We start from the raw sequence: 20,171 nt of genomic DNA on the forward strand, positions 1-20,171 counted from the left end.
AGGGAAAGGGAAAGGGAAAAGGGAGAGAGACTTACGGGTTGGAAAGTTAAAACAGTTTTAATAAACTATAATAATGAAAAAGAGTGTAATAATAATATTGGAATAATCAAATATATACAAATATATACAAAACCAAGATCGAGCTCCCCTGATGCCGGCCACGTCACCACCGGCACTGCAGGGCAGGCTCCAGGAAGGCCCAGGCTGGGCCCAGCGACGGTTGAGAGCTGGATTCAGGGATGCACAGATCGGGATTGGGGGCAGCAGGAAAACAGAGTCCTCCTTGGAAAACAGAGTCCTCCTTGGACACTGGCCAAAGGCTCAAGCCGCAGAAGCAGCCCGAAGCAGCAGAAACACCCAAACACAGCAGAAGAAGCAAGGGAAGGCGCAGAAGAAGAGCGAGACCCTCGTGATCCCCCCGTTTTATACTGAGAATTACGTGTATGGGATGGAATACCCTCGATGGTCAATTTTGTGTCACCTGCCCTGTCCGCTCCTCCCTGCAGGTGTGACCCCCCTTCGGCTCTTCACTCGTAAGCAGTGAGGAATTTAGCAGTGACCTTGGTTTCTCTCAAGAATAAGTACAGAAAGAGCCTTTCTGCATAACATCCCTACTGGTGCCTCAGTGATAACTACAAACTTCAAGTGTTATCAGTCCTAGAAGCAGACACTGTCTGCAAAACATGCAGTTACTTTCAGAAAGTGCAGTTACTTAGAAGAGACTTAGCTGAAAGTAAAAATCACTGAAAGGAAAATTGGCCTGGTTTAGGCCAAACCAGGACAGCACCCTATATAACAAGTAAACTAAAACCAAGTCAGCTTGAAGTTTCTGAAAGAAAAAAGTATTCACTTCTAAACATGTTGGAATTAATGAAAATCACGTTTTTCTTTCTTCTATTTTAAATCAAATATTCCTATATGAGTTGTATTCTAGTAACCTTTTCTGGTCATCAGAACAGTGATCAGTGATGAAATGTACTGTTAAATGAGATCTGTGTTCGATAACTTAACAGAATCAGTTAGTAAAAAAAATATTAAAATGTCTTTACCATGATATTGAAAATAAAAATCTCTTTCTTCTTTGACTAGCTAATAATTTATAGAAGATAAAACACTGTAAAATGTATGTATAAAAATCAGAACAGATGCTCTAATATGTCTTTAATTTTAACAAACCCTGATTTTTGAAACTAACAACTTATTCTGTTTTTATAAAAGCATTTTGGTTTTTAGCAAAAAGAGGGCAATATATACTGTATAAGAGTGGTTTGTTGCAGTGTTTGTTGCTAGGTCTTCTCATAAATCATATCTCCCAACAACTTCTTCAGGCAAGACGAATATGTAGCTTAGATCTGGACAAAGATTAAATCAAAATGACTGACACATTATTCTTTAGAAAGCCCTAAACATAACTCAAAGTACAAACAAATTCTGACTCCAAGACAGGAAACAATAGGTTTACAATGGCAATTTAATTTACTTTTGGGACACATTACATGTTACTACTCACATCTTGACTAAACACTATAACATACCTTATTTCTCTGCTCTTCATTGTTCCATTAAAATAATGCTCCTTTTGGCATTCTTGCCTGCTATGAGAGGAATCAAGGAAAACACTACCTGTGCTCCTGTCCCTTCAACCAGTCACCCCAGTGCTTTGAAATCCTTTTTGATTGCCCTAGGGCTTCTCTCATCAACCTCATCACTGCCAACCTGGACAACTAGCAATGGATAATAATCAGAGGGTTGAATTAGTTTAGGGATCTTCCTGGTAATATCCCTTACCCACACCCCAGGAAGGCAGCAGACCTCGCAGTGACATGGGTCTGGTCCGCATACATGGCCCTCAGTTCCCTTCAGAATGGAGTCCCCCATTACAATCACCCTTCTTTCTTTTCTAACACCTGTAGTTCTGATCAGTCTGGTTGACTGACTTATTCTAGGCAAGCCCCCAGATGGACCTTCTTCTCCACTGTCATCTGCCTGACCCTCAAGTTCCAGAGCCTCATACCTGTTCTGTAAGGGCACTTGGGAAGGTGAGGGGCCTGGGGGAGGATTTTCCTCTCCACCTGAGCAGGGACCTGTTTCCACTCCCCCTCATCCTTTGGGTCCCCTCCTTCCTTATGCCAAGAGGATCAGGGCTCCTCTGACCCTTTCTGAGTTTCCATCTGCTGTATTTCTCTCAGGGATGGAAGGGTGCGACTCCACCAGTCAATCTCTCTTTTGTACTCCCCGATACTCCCTCTCTATTTCTTCTTTAAGCTCTGTCATGAGGCTGAGCAGATTATCTACCTGTTCACACTGCACACAGGTGTCATCTCTGTTGTCTCTTGATACTAATGCCAGGTTCTCCCTGCAGACGGAGACCTGGACAGCTGTATGCTGTTTAGGGGGCTCCATCTGGGTCGCCACACTCCTGCTAACCATGCCTTTCAACCTTGTGGAGACCATCACTGGGTCTGTTCCAAATTGGACAGGTGAAGTCACCAAGTGTGCTCACCCCAGGAGCTGGGAGGGTGGCTGCACCCTGCCTGCTTGCCCTGCATGCGCAATCTGCCGCACCTGTCCTGTTTGCACCACCCTGGTCGCTGTGCTCCTGGTCACTCGTGCTCTCTCTGTCATCGTCGTCGCCCCGCCGACTGACTGAATCTCATCCCATCCCATTCCATCCCATCCCACCCCATCTTTATAATGATACATTGGGCCTTGGTTTCCAGATTGATAACAACAATGGACTGTGTATGAAAACACAATGACACCACAAACTAGTGTAAATTGCAGTTTATACTACACATTATCTATTGAGTAGATAGTATGAGAATGAAAATAATGTGCGATAAATTTCTTCACTGTGAAAGAAATATGAGAGCCTTTCATTCAATATGGACCTAGCAGTTTACCTTGTATCGGATCAAATACGTCACATTTAATCAGATGAACTGTGTCACCTTTAATCAGTTGGCAAACTGGGAATAAAATCAAGTAGTGGCTTGGTGCTACACGCAACTAACTTGTCAGGTCTATTGTACCTACCTAAATTTCTTCTAGAAATCTATCACAAACAAATACTGTGAAAACCAACAAAGCTAACTATCATTGACTCAGAAGGAGAAATACAGGACTTTGCTGGAATGGGATTTTTAAAACATTAGAACAATGTCAATACAATAAAGTATACATACTTTAGTTAAACATTGCTGTGTGCCATTTGTTCAGTAAATAAAAACTGATTTTTGAAACCCTGTATAATCATGCTTCTTGCAAGATTAAATGTTAAAATTCAATTAAAAAATGGGAGATATTGATTGGACAGAGTGATTAAATGAAAGTTGACAAGAGCGTGTATCATGTTAACTGCTTCTCTGTAACTAGGGTTAGATAAATCAATATTGTGAAGCAGTAAAGTGATATACATTGTATTTGTCCTTAACAAATATTGTGAAGAACCTGCACCCGCTTCATACTGTAGTGGTTTGAGTGGTCATTTGCTACCATAAACCATGTTTCTGGTGACTCAAAATATTGTTTATAATGCAATTGAGTTTATAATGCAAATGAAAGTTTTTTTAGATCAGTTATAGAATAACTGTTTATTCTATATTCTTATATTCTTCTCAGTATTTCTTCTCTTTTCTCCTGCTGCAGTTGAGTTTTTAAGCTCAGTACTTATGAGAAGCCAAAATGTCTCTATTCAGAAAAATGAGCTGACTGCTTGGAGATCTTACGTCTTCCTTAGTTATTTTGTATTTATTTTATTATGTGATTTGTTTCTAATGATTTCAGAAATGTATACATTTTGAACTTTGAATATGCTTATAAAGTAACCTAAACTGACAGGGAATGACAGTATTAAATATTTTTTTACTGTTATTGTGATCAAATGATTAAGTTAATAATTATTTGGGAAGTGAATCCCAGGTTTTACATTTAGAAAGTTTTACTGAAGATATTTCTTATTTCTTAAAACATTTTTGTAATGTACTGAGGAATTTTTTTTTTAGTATTATAAGTGTTCTGAGACTGAAATATAACATGTTCTAAAGGAAATGTGCAGTTTTGCAGTATTATCATACTTTTTTTCACAGGCTTTTTCCTGTGTAGTGAATCCATCCACAGGTAGGCATCACTATCCTGCTTCATCACAATGGTCATACCTGTGCTACCTTATTATGGGGATGCAGGATGTGTTCTAAGGCTCCCAAGCTGCCCTTCATGCCAGGCAATGTCCTAAAAATGATGCAGAGTGGGTACAACTGCAGGTCTCTAGAGGCTGTCTAGAAAACTGCACCAGGGACAAGACAAATCACTGTAGAATGATAAGATAAAAGAAGCAGGAGCAGAAAACCTTCTAGGGTGTATATATAAGGGTTCAGAAATCTCAGAAAAACCTAAGTGAGTGTTCAAGAGGCAGTTAAGTTGCAGTCTACGTCATAGAATCATAGAACCATACAATGGTTTGGATTGGAAGGGACCTTTAAAGATCATCCAGTTCCAATGTCCTGCCATGGACAGGGTCATCTTTCACTAGATCAGGATGGTCAAAGACCCATCCAGCCTTACCTGGGTGACCTGTTCCAGAGTCTCACCATCCTGATCATAAAAAGTGTCTTCCTTGTTTGCTAGCTAAATCTACCCTGTTTCACTTTAAAACCATTTCCCCTTGTTCTATCACTACAGACCCTGGTAAAAAGTCTTTCTCCATCTTTCTTATAAGACCCCTTTAAGTATTAAAAGACTACAAGAAGGTCTTCCCAAAGCCTTTTCTTCTCCAGGCTAGACAGCCCCAACTCTCTCAGCCTTTCTTCATAGGAGAGGGGTTCCACCTCTCTGATCATTTTCATGGTCCTCCTCTGGACCTGCTTTAACAGCTCCATGTCCTTCTTATGTTGGGGGTCCCAGAGTTGGATGTAGTACTCCAGGTGGGGTCTCACGAGAGCAGAGTAGATGGGCAGAATCACCTCCTTTGACCTTCTGGACACTCTTCTTTTGATATATCCCAGGACACGGTTGGCTTTCTGGGCTGCAAACGCACATTGCCAGCTCATGTCAAACTTTTTGTCCACCAGTATCCCCAAGCCCTTCTCTGTGTGGCTGCTCTCAATCTGTCCATCCCCCAGTCTGTTTTGATACTGAGGATTGCTCCAACCCAGGTGCAGGACCTTGCACGTGGCCTTGTTGAACTTCATGAGGTTCGTGCAGGCCTACTCCTTAAGCTTGTCGAGGTCCCTGTGGATGTCATGCCTTCCTTTAAGCGAATCAACTTCACCAGTCAGCTTAGAGTCACCTGCAAATTTGCTGAGGGTGCACTCAATCCCACTATCTATGTCATTAATAAAGATATTGAACAGTACTGGGCCTAATATGGATCCCTCAATCACATGTTACTCATTTCCACTTGGATATTGAGCCACTGACTGCAACTTTATGGATGTGGCTATCTGCATTTTAAATCTGTGCCTGGAATCTTGCCACATTTCTCTCATTAAAATTAATGAAACATACATGTTCTCCAGGCACTATTAAAATACTACTAATGACCAAAAATAGAATTTTTATTCTACAGAAAATTCTGTGTAATATAATAAATGTAACTACCAACCTGCAAATTCTAGATGTTTGTTTTCTTTTTAACTTTTATTTTCTTCATAATGTGTAAAATACACTCATTTCAAGCAGTCATTAGAAGCCTGAGATTACAAAACCACATTGTCTTTACCAGTTGCTTCTTACACTTCTGATGAATTCACGACTTCAGTATATCTTACTCCTTCGTTTCACTTATATTGGCCCTTATGATTTTGTGATAGTTGCAGCTGCCTGTGAAAGGAAGGATTTTTTACCTCATGAAGTGTATAGTTATTCTAAGAATTGATAACTTTAAATATAACAGAACAACTTTGATTCCAGTTTTCAGAACTAACAACCTAGAACAGTTTCTCTATTGAAATGTTTCTGTTTGTCAAAGATATGCACGAAGTGATGACTGGATAATCAAGCTTTTGGAAATTACTATTCCAAAATATTTATTACTGAAATTTCAGCACATAAGAATTCAAGCATACGACAAGAAGGTAAAACCCAAAGAGCATACTGAGAAGCAGATCAGATGGATGACAGGGGCCTCCAGGTGGGATCCACTTTAGCTAAGATAATTATTTTGTAATAATAAAGTTATTTCTCTAGTTTTAACAATTCATCTAAACATCCTTCATAGTCAAAGTGATGGATAAGTACTTTGAATGATGATATATCATACCAAAACCTGTATCTTTAAGGTAAGTGATCTGATCTAGGAGCTGTATAGGAGGTAAGGAGGTGGTTTTACAACCTCCTTTCTTTCCCCATGCCTCTAAACTTCCTCTCCTCTTATTCCTTCCTTCCCTGTCTGTTATTTCCAGTGACACAGCCCTATTTCTTTTCTTAGGGAAAGGGAGCTCTCATCAGACACTAAGTTGATCCAAGTCATAATTGTGCAAACCTATTCCTTTGTTTATTTTTTGTTTGCTTGCTTTTGCCCTTTAGCTTGTGTTCTGCTGCATTAGTGATTTCTACACTGAAGTCTGACAAATACTAGAGCTAGCACAAGACAGTGAAAATGAACAGCAGAAATTGGGGAAACAGAAGGAAGATGAAGAGACTATCTCATTTCAACTGTTTGGAATACATTTTGACATAGCTGAAGCTAGCTGTCTTTAATTTTATTCTCTTTTATGATTATGGTTGCTTATATTTTATATTATAGCAGCTATAGAAGTATCATAATAAAAAAGTTACAATGAGGATAAAATAAAAGTTACTTATTCAACCTCACTAGAGTTTAACTTAAACCTGTATTTCATCTCACTGTGTGTGTACAGAGCAAGCTTACACTAAAGGTCTTGAGGTTATGATGTGTATATTGAATGCAGTTCTGATAAAAAATATCCATATCTGATAGACATTTGTGGCTTACCTGTAAAAATATATGAAATGACACTTAACACTTCTATAAAACAAGATACAACCTGGCTTGAATGTGTACATGTAAAGTCTTTTTAAATTTAATCTTTAAAATGTCTTCAGAAACCCTTACCACTATTTTACTCTTCCCAAGGGGAAAAAAGGAAAAAAAAAGAAAAAAGGCAAACCAAACAAAACTAAAAGAATGTCCATCCTAAGAAGATCATAAAGCACACTGGAAATTTGAGTTAAAACTTGTCCATGCTATGACATCTATGTCTTCTTCCCTTCGTGGGGAGGGGGATTTTCATTTGCCAGTAACATCAGTGGTGATTGGACTAGGCATTTAGACCCACACAGCCAAATCAGTACACAGAATTAAGCATCCCCACTTTGTTACTCCATTATAGTTACTGCTTAATAACATTTTATGTGAAGCCAAACATTTGTGTTTCTTAAATTAATGTGCTTGTCCGAACGTTTTACGTTGGAAATGTTTTCAATGCAGAATGTAATAGAGTTGACATAGCTAATAAGAGTTGACAGCATAATAAAGTACAAATTACTCTTTTTCTTTCATTAATTTTGCCCAAGTACAGTGTGCTCCATTTTATTAACAATACAGCCATTGTTTGGTACAGGCAGAGCATTACAAATATATTAAGTACTGCCCAAAAAGGTGCAGAAATGTAGGATGTAGAAGTTAAAAACAAGAAAGCTGTGAAGTAATGAGCTTTTAGATAGTAATTAACCAGGCACCATGTGTCACAAAATGGCTTGCCTAAAACACACTTTTCCCTTGGCAGCTAAATGTAAGGAAAGGCTTCTTAGGATGATAAATTGTTTAACAAATTTTGAGAGGAAGAGCTGTGTCTTCATATGGCACCATGACCATCTTTATTGTAATATAAACTAAAGAAGAAAAAACAAACCAAAGCAAAACAAAAAAATCCAACAAAAACCCCAAACAACTTTCCTAAACTCTGCAGAGCTGAATTACTTCCTGAGTGATACAAAGGATAAACACCTTATTCTAATGAATTCCCCTTGCACCAATTATATTTTTATCCAAGAAAAGCCTGTCTTCATTTTAAAATCATCACAAAATTTTGCAGAAGACAAAGACATTGAAATTGGTAGGAGACCTCACAGGCAGTACAGCAGTAAACCATTTATTTAGAAAAGCTTGCAGAAGGACTTCCAAATAATTTATTCTGAGGTGGTTATAATATGAAAATGGGGTTAAAATAAAGGCTTATTTCTGTTTCTAAAACTCAGAACATTCTTTTTTTTCAAATATATATGAAGCTTTCCATGGAATTAGGCTTTTTGTTAAAGAGCTTGCAAATTGCCAAGGCAATTACCATGTAAGGAAAGCAATTCATAGTGCTGGTGGGACAAGATAACAATACCCACATGTATTTGGAAGCATTACTTGAATTAGAGCAGCTTTAATGTAATTTAGTCTGCAAAAATAATTCTGTACATGGTTGCATGTACAGATCAGTCAGTTTAGCAAAATATAGCAGAGAATTTATGACTAAATCATACATAGTCAAATACTTTTGCTCTTTTTATTAATGCCCTGACATTAACTTTACAGACTTATGAGACTTGCATTCAAATGGCTAATGAAGGACTATAAATACCATCATGAAAATGAAAGTATACTATATTGTTCATTAAAAAGGATGAATGGTTTACATATCTTACCATTTTTCATACACAGATCTCAGTCAAAAACAACAACAAAAAAATCCGTCCACATCTCAGGCAACGTTTAATCAAAAAGACTAGGAAGAGACAGGTTTACTATGAGATAATCTGCATAACTCAGCAGTCAATATGAGATCCATCTAATTTCTCTAGCTATCTAAGAGCTTGCTGTCTAGTCTGAGCTGATCATGTACACTACATGCTTTGCAATGGATTGCTCCAAAGACAATTATCCCACATATTTTGCAAACTGGCTTCAGAATGGGATGAATCAATCTTCTGAATGTCCTGTCTATTTCCACTGAGTAGAGAGAGAGTCTATATGATAAACTTACTAGAGAACTGGCTTTCAAATAGCTAAAATATAAAAGGTAAATCCTTTCCAAGTGTCTAAGTATCATGGCAGTAGACAATGTATCTATTGTCATGGCAATACATGGAGCTTGAGATCTGGGCATTCATATCATCATTTTGAATTTGGTGGGCAGCAGTGCAACAGTTAAACTTAACTGTGGTTAGAAATGCTTGAAAATAGGGAAAACTAACACTCAGTAAAAAGTCTGGGAAGTAACAGACATTAAGGACCAAACTGTTCCGGGGAGTTTCATAGCATGAGAACACAGAGTGGAAAAGGACCACGAGCTTTAAGTTCAGTTGTCTGCTGCTGAAGAAAACATTCTCTAAAAACATCATTTAAAATTATTTGCAAATTAATTTTAGTGTGATGCTCCCCATCACAGGTAACACACCAATAGCAAACAGAAGGTGTCATAGAAACTAAAAGCTACATAATGTGCCTTACTTTACTTCAAGTTTTCCAGAGCTTTGAGGTGGATTGCCTCCATCTTTTTCTTAATGTGAGCACCCAAAAGCTACTAAAGGAACTTTCCAAGATGTTCTGCTTTCTGGAAAGTTTTTCTTATGAGCATTCTTCACTGCTCTTACAGGTTCAGTCTTTCTCCTTCCTTTCAGAGGTCTCCTCTTCACCTGATATGCAGTTGCTCAAATCAAGTAAACAGGTTTTCTCCCTAATATCTACTCAAGTTCTTCTAAAAGAACATAATTTATAAACATATGTATATATACACATATGTGTGTGTGTATTGTAACTGTGGAGGGAAAATCCACAGAGTTTTACATCTCATAGAAGCTTCACAAGAACAGGAGAAAACAGGAGCAACAACAATTGCTTGTACTCCATTATTAGGAAGATGCTGGCTTAGTAAAACTTAATCTGATCCCAAGGTGCAGATGCTACAAAGAAAGGAAAAATAGCTGATGAAATTTTGATTTTCTCACTGAGAATTCAGTACTACTGGAAATATCAATGGATCCTACTGACATTGCAGAGTTAATTTTGAATTTTTCTGAATGTCAAAAGAAAAAATTTTAGATGAAAGGCTAGAATAGGGGAATAAAGCATAGAAGGTTTAGAAGAGAATCAGTATTAAAATTTAGAGGTGACTAAAGGAAATTCTGGCACATTTGCTCTACCACTCACATTATCAATTCCTCTTGTTTTTTAGAATTATTAAAAAAAACAGCGGCGGCAGCAGCGAAAGCGGCGGCAGAGACTTGAGGTTAGTGCAGGGGCGAGGGCGACATCGGGCTTAACCGGGCGGTTTTCATACTCTGGGCCGCCCCCCGAGCCCCCCACGAGCATCAGCCCCGAGCTGCTTCCCCCCCACCCCGGACCCGGACCCGGAGGTTCCCAGAGGTTCCCGGCAACGAATCAGTAGAGGAGGGGGCGTAGCCAGAGGCACCGCGGAGGCACCGCGGGCGATTTAAACATGGTGAAACCAGAACAAACAGCTGACAGCGGCGGCAGCAGCGAAAGCGGCGGCAGCGACTTGAGGTTAGTGCGGGGGCGAGGGCGACATCGGGCTTAACCAGGCGGTTTTCGTACTCTGGGCCGCCCCCCGAGCCCCCCACGAACATCAGCCCCGAGCTGCTTCCCCCCCACCCCGGACCCGGACACGGAGGTTCACGGAGGTTCCCGGCAACGAATCAGGAGAGGAGGGGGCGTAGCCAGAGGCACCGCGGGCGATTTAAGCGATTTAAACGCACCATCCCCTGTGATCGGGTGATAAAAAGTCTCCTGGAGGGCAGGGACTAGTCCCTGGCCAGAAGGGAGAGGGAGACTTAGCTGTGACTGGGTGTGTCCCAGGGCGGGAGAGGCCGCAGCAGTTTGCAGCTCGTTGGGGAGGGCGCTGACTCCCTCCCAGTGCACAAGGCGAGGAAGGTGCCAAGGAGCTGTGAACCAGGGGTGGCACCAACAGGTATTTCCCAGTTCAGTGAAAGAACAATGGTATCTACCCGGTGGAAGAAGACCAAAATGGATGTGGGAACCCAGACAGAGCTCCCATGGAAGGAGGCGATGGTGCAGGTCGCAGGCTGCAGGGAATGCTACAGCGTCTCTGTGGTGTCAGGGGGCTGTGTGCGCTGTGAGCAGGTAGATGATCTGCTCAGCCGAGCAGCACAACTACAAAGCCAGGTTGAAAGGCTTCAAGCCGAAGTAGAAAGGCTTAGGAGCATTCGGGAGGCTGAAATGGAGATAGACTGGTGGAGCCAGGCTCTGCCCTCCCTGCAACAAAAATGGGGGTACCTGCCGGAGAGCTCCCAGGATCGAGGGACCCCTGTACTCTGCCCCTCTCAGGTGGAAAACAATAACCTAGAGGAAAGGAGTGAGTGGAGGCAAGTCTATGGCCGTGGCAAAAGGCGAGTGCCCTCCTTGCCTACCTTGCCTCCACAGGTGCCTCTGAGCAATAGATATGAAGCCCTAGTGGAATATAGCCGGTCCAATGGGGGTGTGGTGGAGAGGCAACCTATATCAGAGGTCCCACCACAGTCAGAAAAACCTGACAGGCGTATAGCTACCTCCTCCACAAGGAAGAAGAGAAGAGTTTTAATGGTTGGAGACTCCTTCCTAAAGGGATCTGAGGGCCCAATATGCAGAGCTGACCCCCATCACAGGGAGGTCTGCAGTCTGCCTGGAGCCCGAATCAGGGATATCACCAGGAAACTCCCCAACCTGGTGAAGGCCACAGACTACTACCCCCTGCTGATCTTCCAGACAGGTGGGGAAGAAGCTGCATCCCGTAGTCTGAGGGGGATGAAGAAAGACTACAAGGCCCTAGGACGGTTGGTGAAAGAGTCTGGGGCACAAGTTGTTTTCTCCTCCCTCCTTCCATTTTCAGGTGATGACGTGGGATGGAATAGTAGGATTCTCTCTATTAATGCCTGGCTACGAGACTGGTGCTACAGGCAGGGCTTTGGGTTCTTTGATAATGGCTGGTTTTATAAGACAACAGGCGTGACTGTAATACATGGGAAAGGCTTATGTCGTAGGGGCAAAAGGGTTCTGGGACAGGAATTAGCAGGGCTCATTCGGAGAGCTTTAAACTGGATTCGAAGGGGGATGGGGTAGTAGCTGGGCTTGCACCACTGGGGCAACGCTCTAGTGTTGAGGTAGACCAGGAGGCCTCCCATCCCCCTGGGGTGAAATCGGTGTGCTCAGCTCGCTCCCTGAAATGCCTGTACACCAATGCACGCAGCATGGGGAATAAACAGGAGGAGTTAGAAATCCGTATTCGGTCAGGGGGCTATGATCTAGTGGTAATTACAGAGACTTGGTGGGAAGCCTCACATGACTGGAATGTGGTCATGGATGGCTATGTCTTGTTCAGGAAAGACAGGCCGCTAAGGAGAGGTGGTGGAGTTGCTCTTTATGTGAGTGATCAGCTAGAATGTATTGAGTTCTGTCCAGGGGCGGATCAGGAGCGAGTTGAGAGTTTGTGGGTGCGAATTAAGGGGCAGGCTGTCAGGGGTGATACTGTTGTGGGTGTCTATTACAGGCCACCGGATCAGGATGAGGAGGGTGATGAGGCCTTCTACAGGCAGCTGAGAGCAGTCTCGCAGTTACAGGGTCTGGTTGTCGTGGGGGATTTCAACTACCCTGATATTTGCTGGGAGGCCTACTCAGCCAGCCATCCTCAGTCCAGGAGGTTCCTCCAGTACGTTGATGATAACTTTCTGATGCAAATGGTGGATGAGCCAACTAGGAGAGGAGCGCTGCTGGATCTTATCCTCGCTAACAAGGAGGGTCTGGTTGAAGCGGTGAAGGTTGAGGGCAGCCTTGGTTGTAGTGACCATGAGATGGTAGAGTTCAGGATCTCATGTGGCAGGACCATAATAGCTAGCAGAATCACAACCCTGAACTTCAGGAGGGCCAACTTTGGCCTTTTCAAGCAATTGCTAGGGGAAATCCCATGGGACAGGGTACTAGAAGGTAAAGGGGCCCGAGATAGTTGGTTAGCGTTCAAGGACTGCTTCTTCCGAGCTCAAGATCAGAGCATCCCAGCAGGTAGGAAGTCAAGGAAGGGTACCAGGAGACCTGCATGGTTAAACAAAGAACTGCTGGGCAACCTCAAGTGGAAGAAGAGGGTGTACAGATCGTGGAAGGAGGGGCTGGCCACTTGGGAGGAATATAAGTCTGTTGTCAGAGGATGTAGGGAGGCAACTAGGAAAGCTAAGGCCTCCTTGGAATTAAACCTTGCAAGAGAGGTCAAGGACAACAGAAAGGGCTTCTTCAAATACATTGCAGGTAAAACCAACACTAGAGGCAATGTAGGCCCACTGATGAATGAGGTGGGGGTCCTGGAGACAGAGGATAAAAAGAAGGCGAAGTTACTGAATGCCTTCTTTGCCTCTGTCTATACTGCTGGAGGCTGTCCTGAGGAGCCCCGGACCCCTGCGGCCCCAGAAGAAGTCAAGATAGAGGAGGAATCTGTCTTGGTAGATGAGGGCTGGGTCAGGGACCAATTAAGCAATCTGGACATCCATAAATCCATGGGCCCTGATGGGATGCACCTGCGGTTGCTGAGGGAGCTGGCAGAAGTCATTGCTAGGCCACTCTCCATCATCTTTGCTAAGTTGTGGGCAATGGGAGAGGTGCCTGAGGACTGGAGGAAAGCGAATGTCACTCCAGTCTTCAAAAAGGGCAAGAAGGAGGACCCGGGTAACTATAGACCGGTCAGCCTCACCTCCATCCCCGGAAAGGTGATGGAACAACTTGTCCTTGGTGCTGTCTCTAGGCACATCAAGGATAGGGGGATCATTAGGGGCACTCAGCATGGCTTCACCAAGGGAAAGTCATGCTCAACCAACTTGATAGCCTTTTATGAGGACATAACAGGTGGATAGATGATGGTAAAGCTGTGGATGTGGTCTATCTCGATTTCAGTAAAGCGTTTGACACGGTCTCCCACAGCATCCTCGCAGCTAAACTGAGGAAGTGTGGTCTGGATAATCGGGTAGTGAGGTGGATTGTGAAGTGGCTGAAGGAAAGAAGCCAGAGAGTGGTGGTCAATGGGACAGAGTCCAGTTGGAGGCCTGTGTCTAGCGGAGTCCCTCAAGGGTCGGTTCTGGGACCAGTTCTATTCTATATATTCATTAATGACTTGGATGAGGGATTAGAGTGCACTGTCAGCAAGTTCGCTGATGACACAAAACTGGGAGGAGTGGCTGACGCGCCGGAAGGCTGTGCAGCCATTCAGAGGGACCTGGACAGGCTGGAGAGTTGGGTGGGGAGAAATTGAATGAAATATAACAAGGGCAAGTGTAGAGTCCTGCATCTGGGCAAGAACAACCCCATGTACCAGTACAAGTTGGGGACAGACCTGTTGGAGACCAGCGTAGGGGAAAGGGACTTGGGGGTCCTAGTGGACAGCAGGATGACCATGAGGCAGCAGTGTGCCCTTGTGGCCAAGAAGGCCAATAGCATCCTGGGGTGTATTAGAAGGGGTGTGGTTAGCAGGTCGAGAGAGGTTCTCCTCCCCCTCTACTCTGCCCTGGTGAGGCCGCATCTGGAATATTGTGTCCAGTTCTGGGCCCCTCAGTTCAAGAAGGACAGGGAACTGCTAGAGAGAGTCCAGCGCAGAGCCACGAAGATGATTAAGGGAGTGGAACGTCTCCCTTCTGAGGAGAGGCTGAGGGAGCTGGGTCTCTTTAGCTTGGAGAAGAGGAGACTGAGGGGTGACCTCATTAATGTTTATAAATATGGAAAGGGCAAGTGTCAAGAGGATGGAGCCAGGCTCTTCTCAGTGACATCCCTTGACAGGACAAGGGGCAATGGGTGCAAGCTGGAACACAGGAGGTTCCACTTAAATTTGAGGAAAAACTTCTTTACGGTGAGGGTGACTGAACACTGGAACAGGCTGCCCAGAGAGGTTGTGGAGTCTCCTTCTCTGGAGACATTCAAAACCCGCCTGGACGCGTTCCTGTGTGATATGGTCTAGGCAATCCTGCTGCGGCAGGGGGATTGGACTAGATGATCTTTCGAGGTCCCTTCCAATCCCTAACATTCTGTGATTCTGTGATTCTGTGAAAAAAAAACAAAAACAAACTATGTTCTCTATTTTAGAACATCACACGTGTTACCAAAATTAAGAATAAATGTTACAGTAGTCACAGCTTCAATTCTGGTTTGCTTCTGTTTGCGTATGCATTCTAGAGAACCTTCTTTAGAGTCTTTTCTTCGTAATAATTAAAATTTCAGCAAATTAACTTCCTGCCAGAGCCCGTAAAGTGTACTTTTCTATCTTTAATGTCCCAAACCCAAGTACTGAGTACTTGCTCTCAGGATTTACTTGTTGGATATAGTAGATGGAACTGCCAAGGGTCTATAAAGAGCGTAGTCAATGGAACTGCTGAAGGCCTATGAGGATGGTAATTTCTAGGCAGTGTCTTAGAACTCCTCTTTGTTATTCCTCCAAGTGTGTTAAACATAGAATCACAGAATGGTTAGGATTGGAAGAGACCTCTGGAGATCGTCTAGTCCAACTCCCTGCCAAAGCAGGTTCACCTCACGTCCAGGTGGGTTTTGAATATCTCCTTTGAATATCTCGCCTTTGTTGAACTTCATTAGGTTCCTCTTCACTCAACTGTCTAGCCTGGCCAGATCTCACTGAATGACAGCACAGCCTTTTGGTGTATTGGCCACTCCTCCCAGTTTTGTGTCATCAGCAAACTTGCTGAGGGTACACTCTCTGTCTTCATCCAGGTCATTGATGAATAAATTAAACAGGACTGGACCCAGTACTGACCCCTGGGGAACACCACTAGCTACAGGTCTCCAACTAGACTCAGCACCGCTGACCACAACCTTCTGAACTCTGCCATTCAGACGGTTCTCAATTCACCTCACTACTCACTATCCACTCATCTAACCCACAGTTCCTGAGCTTTCCTTTGAGGTTGTTATGGGAGGCATTGTCAAAAGGCTTGCTGAAGTCAAGGTAGACAACATCCACTGCTCTCCCCTCATCTACCCAGCTGGTCATGTCCTCAAAGAAGACCATCAGATTGGTCAAGCATGATTTCCCCTTGGTGAATCCATGTTGACTACTCCAGATAGATAACCTCCTTTTCCTCCACATGCTTAGAGATGGCATCCAGAATGAACTATTCCATCACCTTTCCAGGGATGGAGGTGAAGCTGACCGGCCTGTAGTTGCCTGGGTCCTCCTTCTTGCCCTTTTGGAAGACTGGAGTGACCTTGGCTTTCCTCCAGTCCTCAGGCACCTCTCCTGTTCCCCATGACCTTTCAAAGATGATGGTGAGTGGCTTGGCAATAACATCTGCCAGCTCCCTCAGCACTTGTGGCTGCATCCCATTGGGGCTCATAGATTTGTGGGTATCCAGTTTGCCTAAATGTTCTCTGACTTGATCTACTCAACCAAGGGAAAGTCTTCCTTCCTCTAGATTTTCGCTCTTACCTCCAGGGTCTGGGATTCCTGAAGGCTGGCCTTAGCAGTAAAGACTGAAGCAAAGAAGGCATTCAGTAACTCTGCCTTCTCTGTATCCTCCGTCACCAGGGCACGCTCCTCATTCAGCAGCGAGCCCACATTTTCGTCTTCCTTTTGCTGCTAATGTACTTGAAGAAGGCCTTCTTGTTGTCCTTGACATCTCTTGTGAGATTTAGTTCCAAGTGGGCCTTAGCCTTCCTTGCCACATCCCCGCATACTCTTTACAGCCTTCCTATATTCCTCCCAAGTGGTCTGTCACTTTTCCCACATTCCGTAAACTTCTTCTTCCATTTGAGTTTTACCAGAAGCTCTTTGCTCATCCATGCAGGTTCGTGATTTTCTGCCTCAAAAATTTTAAGAGCTCTCTTCTTGCAGCTATATTTATAGCTCCTGATCAATAGAGAATTAGTTTAGAAGTTTAACTAAGACAGAGACCCTAGCAGTTTGGGCTGATGTTTTGTTCAATCACAGTAATAAAATTTCTTAGGCCATTAACAGAGCTGTACATCCTGCCTAATATTCAAGTATATTATTCATAACTGACATACTGTCTGCCTGCATAAAAAGCCTAGAGAATACATCTCCTGCTCTGATGTTTACTCTTCAATCCACAGAATGTTTTCCATCAGTTAAAATAATGTAAGCTTCACATATATAAGCACTTCAACAAAATGAATGATTCTATGAGCTGGGGAGATGTAAAGCCAATTTTCTGTGGCATGTACAAGTTAAATCTTATGGCTTTATAAAAAATAATTTTAATACATTTCAAATGAGCTAAGTCAATCATGTTATCTGATATTACATATATATCCAAAAAATGTAAGTGTAGTGGAAAATATATTTGTTAAAACCACTGCCAAATTCAAGAGGGGAAGATACTTACAATCAGATCAACTTCAGGATTTGAAGAAGAGATAGACTTTTGCAATTTCCTAGTCTGAATGAACACTTCTGAAAGTCAGAGTTAGGTTAATAATATGATAGAGTGAGATAATATATCACAGCATATTTCTGAAGTCTGTTTTTCACATATGTGGCCATTTAAGGCTGGGTGAGTGGTTAAGCAGACGACAGACACTCTCTCTTCACCCTTTCCTTCCACAGAGGGGAAAATGAAAAGACAAAAAGGAGAGAGACTTATGGGTTGGAAAGTTAAAATGATTTTAATAAACACTGACAATGAAAACAAAGAGTATAATAAATAATGAACTGTATACAAAACCACTATTGAGCCCCCCACTGATGACAATAACGTCACCACTGACCCTGCAGGGCAGGCGCTGAGGAGTCCTGAACCAGACATGGCAGCAGGAGGGAAACGGATTCAGGAGCAAAGGCAGAAGTGTGGGCAGAGTCATCCCCAGATGCCGGCCATATGGGAAGAGAGCATGAACCTCATGATCCCTCAGCTTTAAACTGAGTATCATGTGAGTGGGATAGAATACCCTGTTGGTCAGTTTTGGTTCACCTGTCCTGTTTTCTCCTCCCCGCAGGTGGGACAATTTTACAGTCTTTTCCTCTGTGGAACAAAAAGCCCAGCAGGGACCCTGGTTTCCACGGCAACAAGCACTTGTAGTCGACTTCAGAAAGAAAAGTCACTTAAAAGAAACTTAACTGAAAAGTCTGTCCGATTCCAAACCAGGACAATATGTTTTACAGGATGTGATTTTGACATTAACTTTCTCTTTTTTACTTTATTAGTACCCTTGAAAAGAGAAGGGTATTCTTTTACAATGATAATTAAATTAAACCAAGTTTCCAGGTGATTTTTTCTTTATAATATTAATATACATACTGTAAAAACATAGCTCAGGAATTATGTCACCATCCTACATGTTGAAAGAGCTGACACAAAAACTAATTTTGTTGCTGAATTTCTTTGTGATTTCTAACGATTTCATTCTGAACCACTTCCTGGGATAATGAAACTTCCATCTTCAGTAGGAGAAGGTAAATAAATTAGAGAGTAAAAAAAACTGTAACAAGAAGGGTATTGTAAACTGCTCTGAGAAAACTGATGTTGCTTTTATCAAGAGATGACAAAAAATATTATTCTAGGTATATGCATTTTGGACTCTTACTCTGTGATAGCTTATCACATGAAAAATGGATACTGCTAAAGATGACTAGCATGTAAGAAATTCAGAAGATCAGTGTTTGCTTTTGTTTGATGTATCTGCTAACTGAATCCCCAAATCATTCTGCTCATACTGGGATAAATATATGCATTTATATTTATGAACAGGTCACCTTCCCCTTGAGGGGGGAATAAAAGCTATATGAATTCTAAAGCTTACCTAGCAAATTCACAGGGAAGAGCAAATGAAAGTACAGGATGAAGGAGGAAAACAGTGATGGATATGACAGTTATCCAGATTGTGTTGTTCCTCCTATGTCATCTCCAGCATTACATGTGCATTTACTAGTTATTTATATTACAAATTCTTCTGTCAAAAGAATGAATTTTATCAGACATACTACAAAATTATTTAAAAAAAAAAAATCTATGAGGACAGTGATTCAGCCTGTACCTTCTACATAAGCAAATCAATTTCTTGTAATAAAAAATCATAGGATCATAGAATGGTTTGGGTTGGAAGAGACCTTAAAGATCATCTAGTTCTAACCCCCCTGCCACAGGCAGGGACACCTTTCCTCTAGACCAGGCTGCTCAAAGACCCAGCCAACCTGGCCTTCAACACTGCCAGGGAGGGGGCATTCACGGCTTTTCTCGGCAACCTGTTCAAGTGTCTCACCACCCTCACAGTATAGAATTTCTTCCTGATACCTAATCTAAATCTACCCTCTTTCAGTTTAAAACCATTACCCCTTCTCCTATCACTACATGCCCTTGGAAAAAGTCCTGCTGCAACTTTCTTGTAGGCCCCTTTAGGTACTTGAAGGTTGCTATAAGGCCTCTCCAGAGCCTTCTCTTCTCCAGGCTGAACAGCCCCAACTCTCTCAGCCTCTCTTCTTGGGAGAGGTGCTCCAGCCCTCTCATCATCTTCATGGCCCTCCTCTGGACTCACTCCAACAGCTCCATGTCCTTCTTATGTTGGGTGCCCCAGAGCTGAACACAGTACTCTAGGTGGGTTCTCACAAGAGCAGAGTAGAGGGGGAGAATCACCTCCCTTGACCTGCTGGCCACACTGCTTTTGATGCAGCCCAGGATATGGTTGGCCTTCTGGGCTGCAAGCACACATTGCTGGGTCATGTTGAGCTTCTCATCAGCCATCACCTCCAAGTCCTTCTCCTCAGGGCTGCTCTCAATCCATTCTCTGCCCAGCCTGTATTTGTGCTTGAGATTGCCCCGACCCACATGCAGGACCTTGCACTTGGCCTTGTTGAACTTCGTGCCGTTCACACAGGCCCTACTCTCAAGCCTGTCAAGGTCCCTCTGGATGGCATCTCTTCGCTCCAGTATGTCGACCGCACCATATAGCTTGGTGTCATTGGCAAATTTGCTGAGGGTGCACTCAATCCCACTGTCCATGTCACCGACAAAGATGTTAAACAGAACAGCTCATAATACCTACCCCTGAGGAACGTCACTCATCACTTATATTCACTTGGACATCGAGCTGTTGACCGCAACTCTTTGAGTGCGACCATCCAGCCAATTCCTTATCCACCGAGTGGTCCATCTGTCAAGTCCATGTCTCTCCAATTTAGAGACAAGGATGTTGTGCGGTACAGTGTCAAATG

The sequence above is a fragment of the Nyctibius grandis genome, chromosome 2, assembly GCF_013368605.1.
Source record: "Nyctibius grandis isolate bNycGra1 chromosome 2, bNycGra1.pri, whole genome shotgun sequence".
Lineage (NCBI taxonomy): Eukaryota > Metazoa > Chordata > Aves > Nyctibiiformes > Nyctibiidae > Nyctibius > Nyctibius grandis.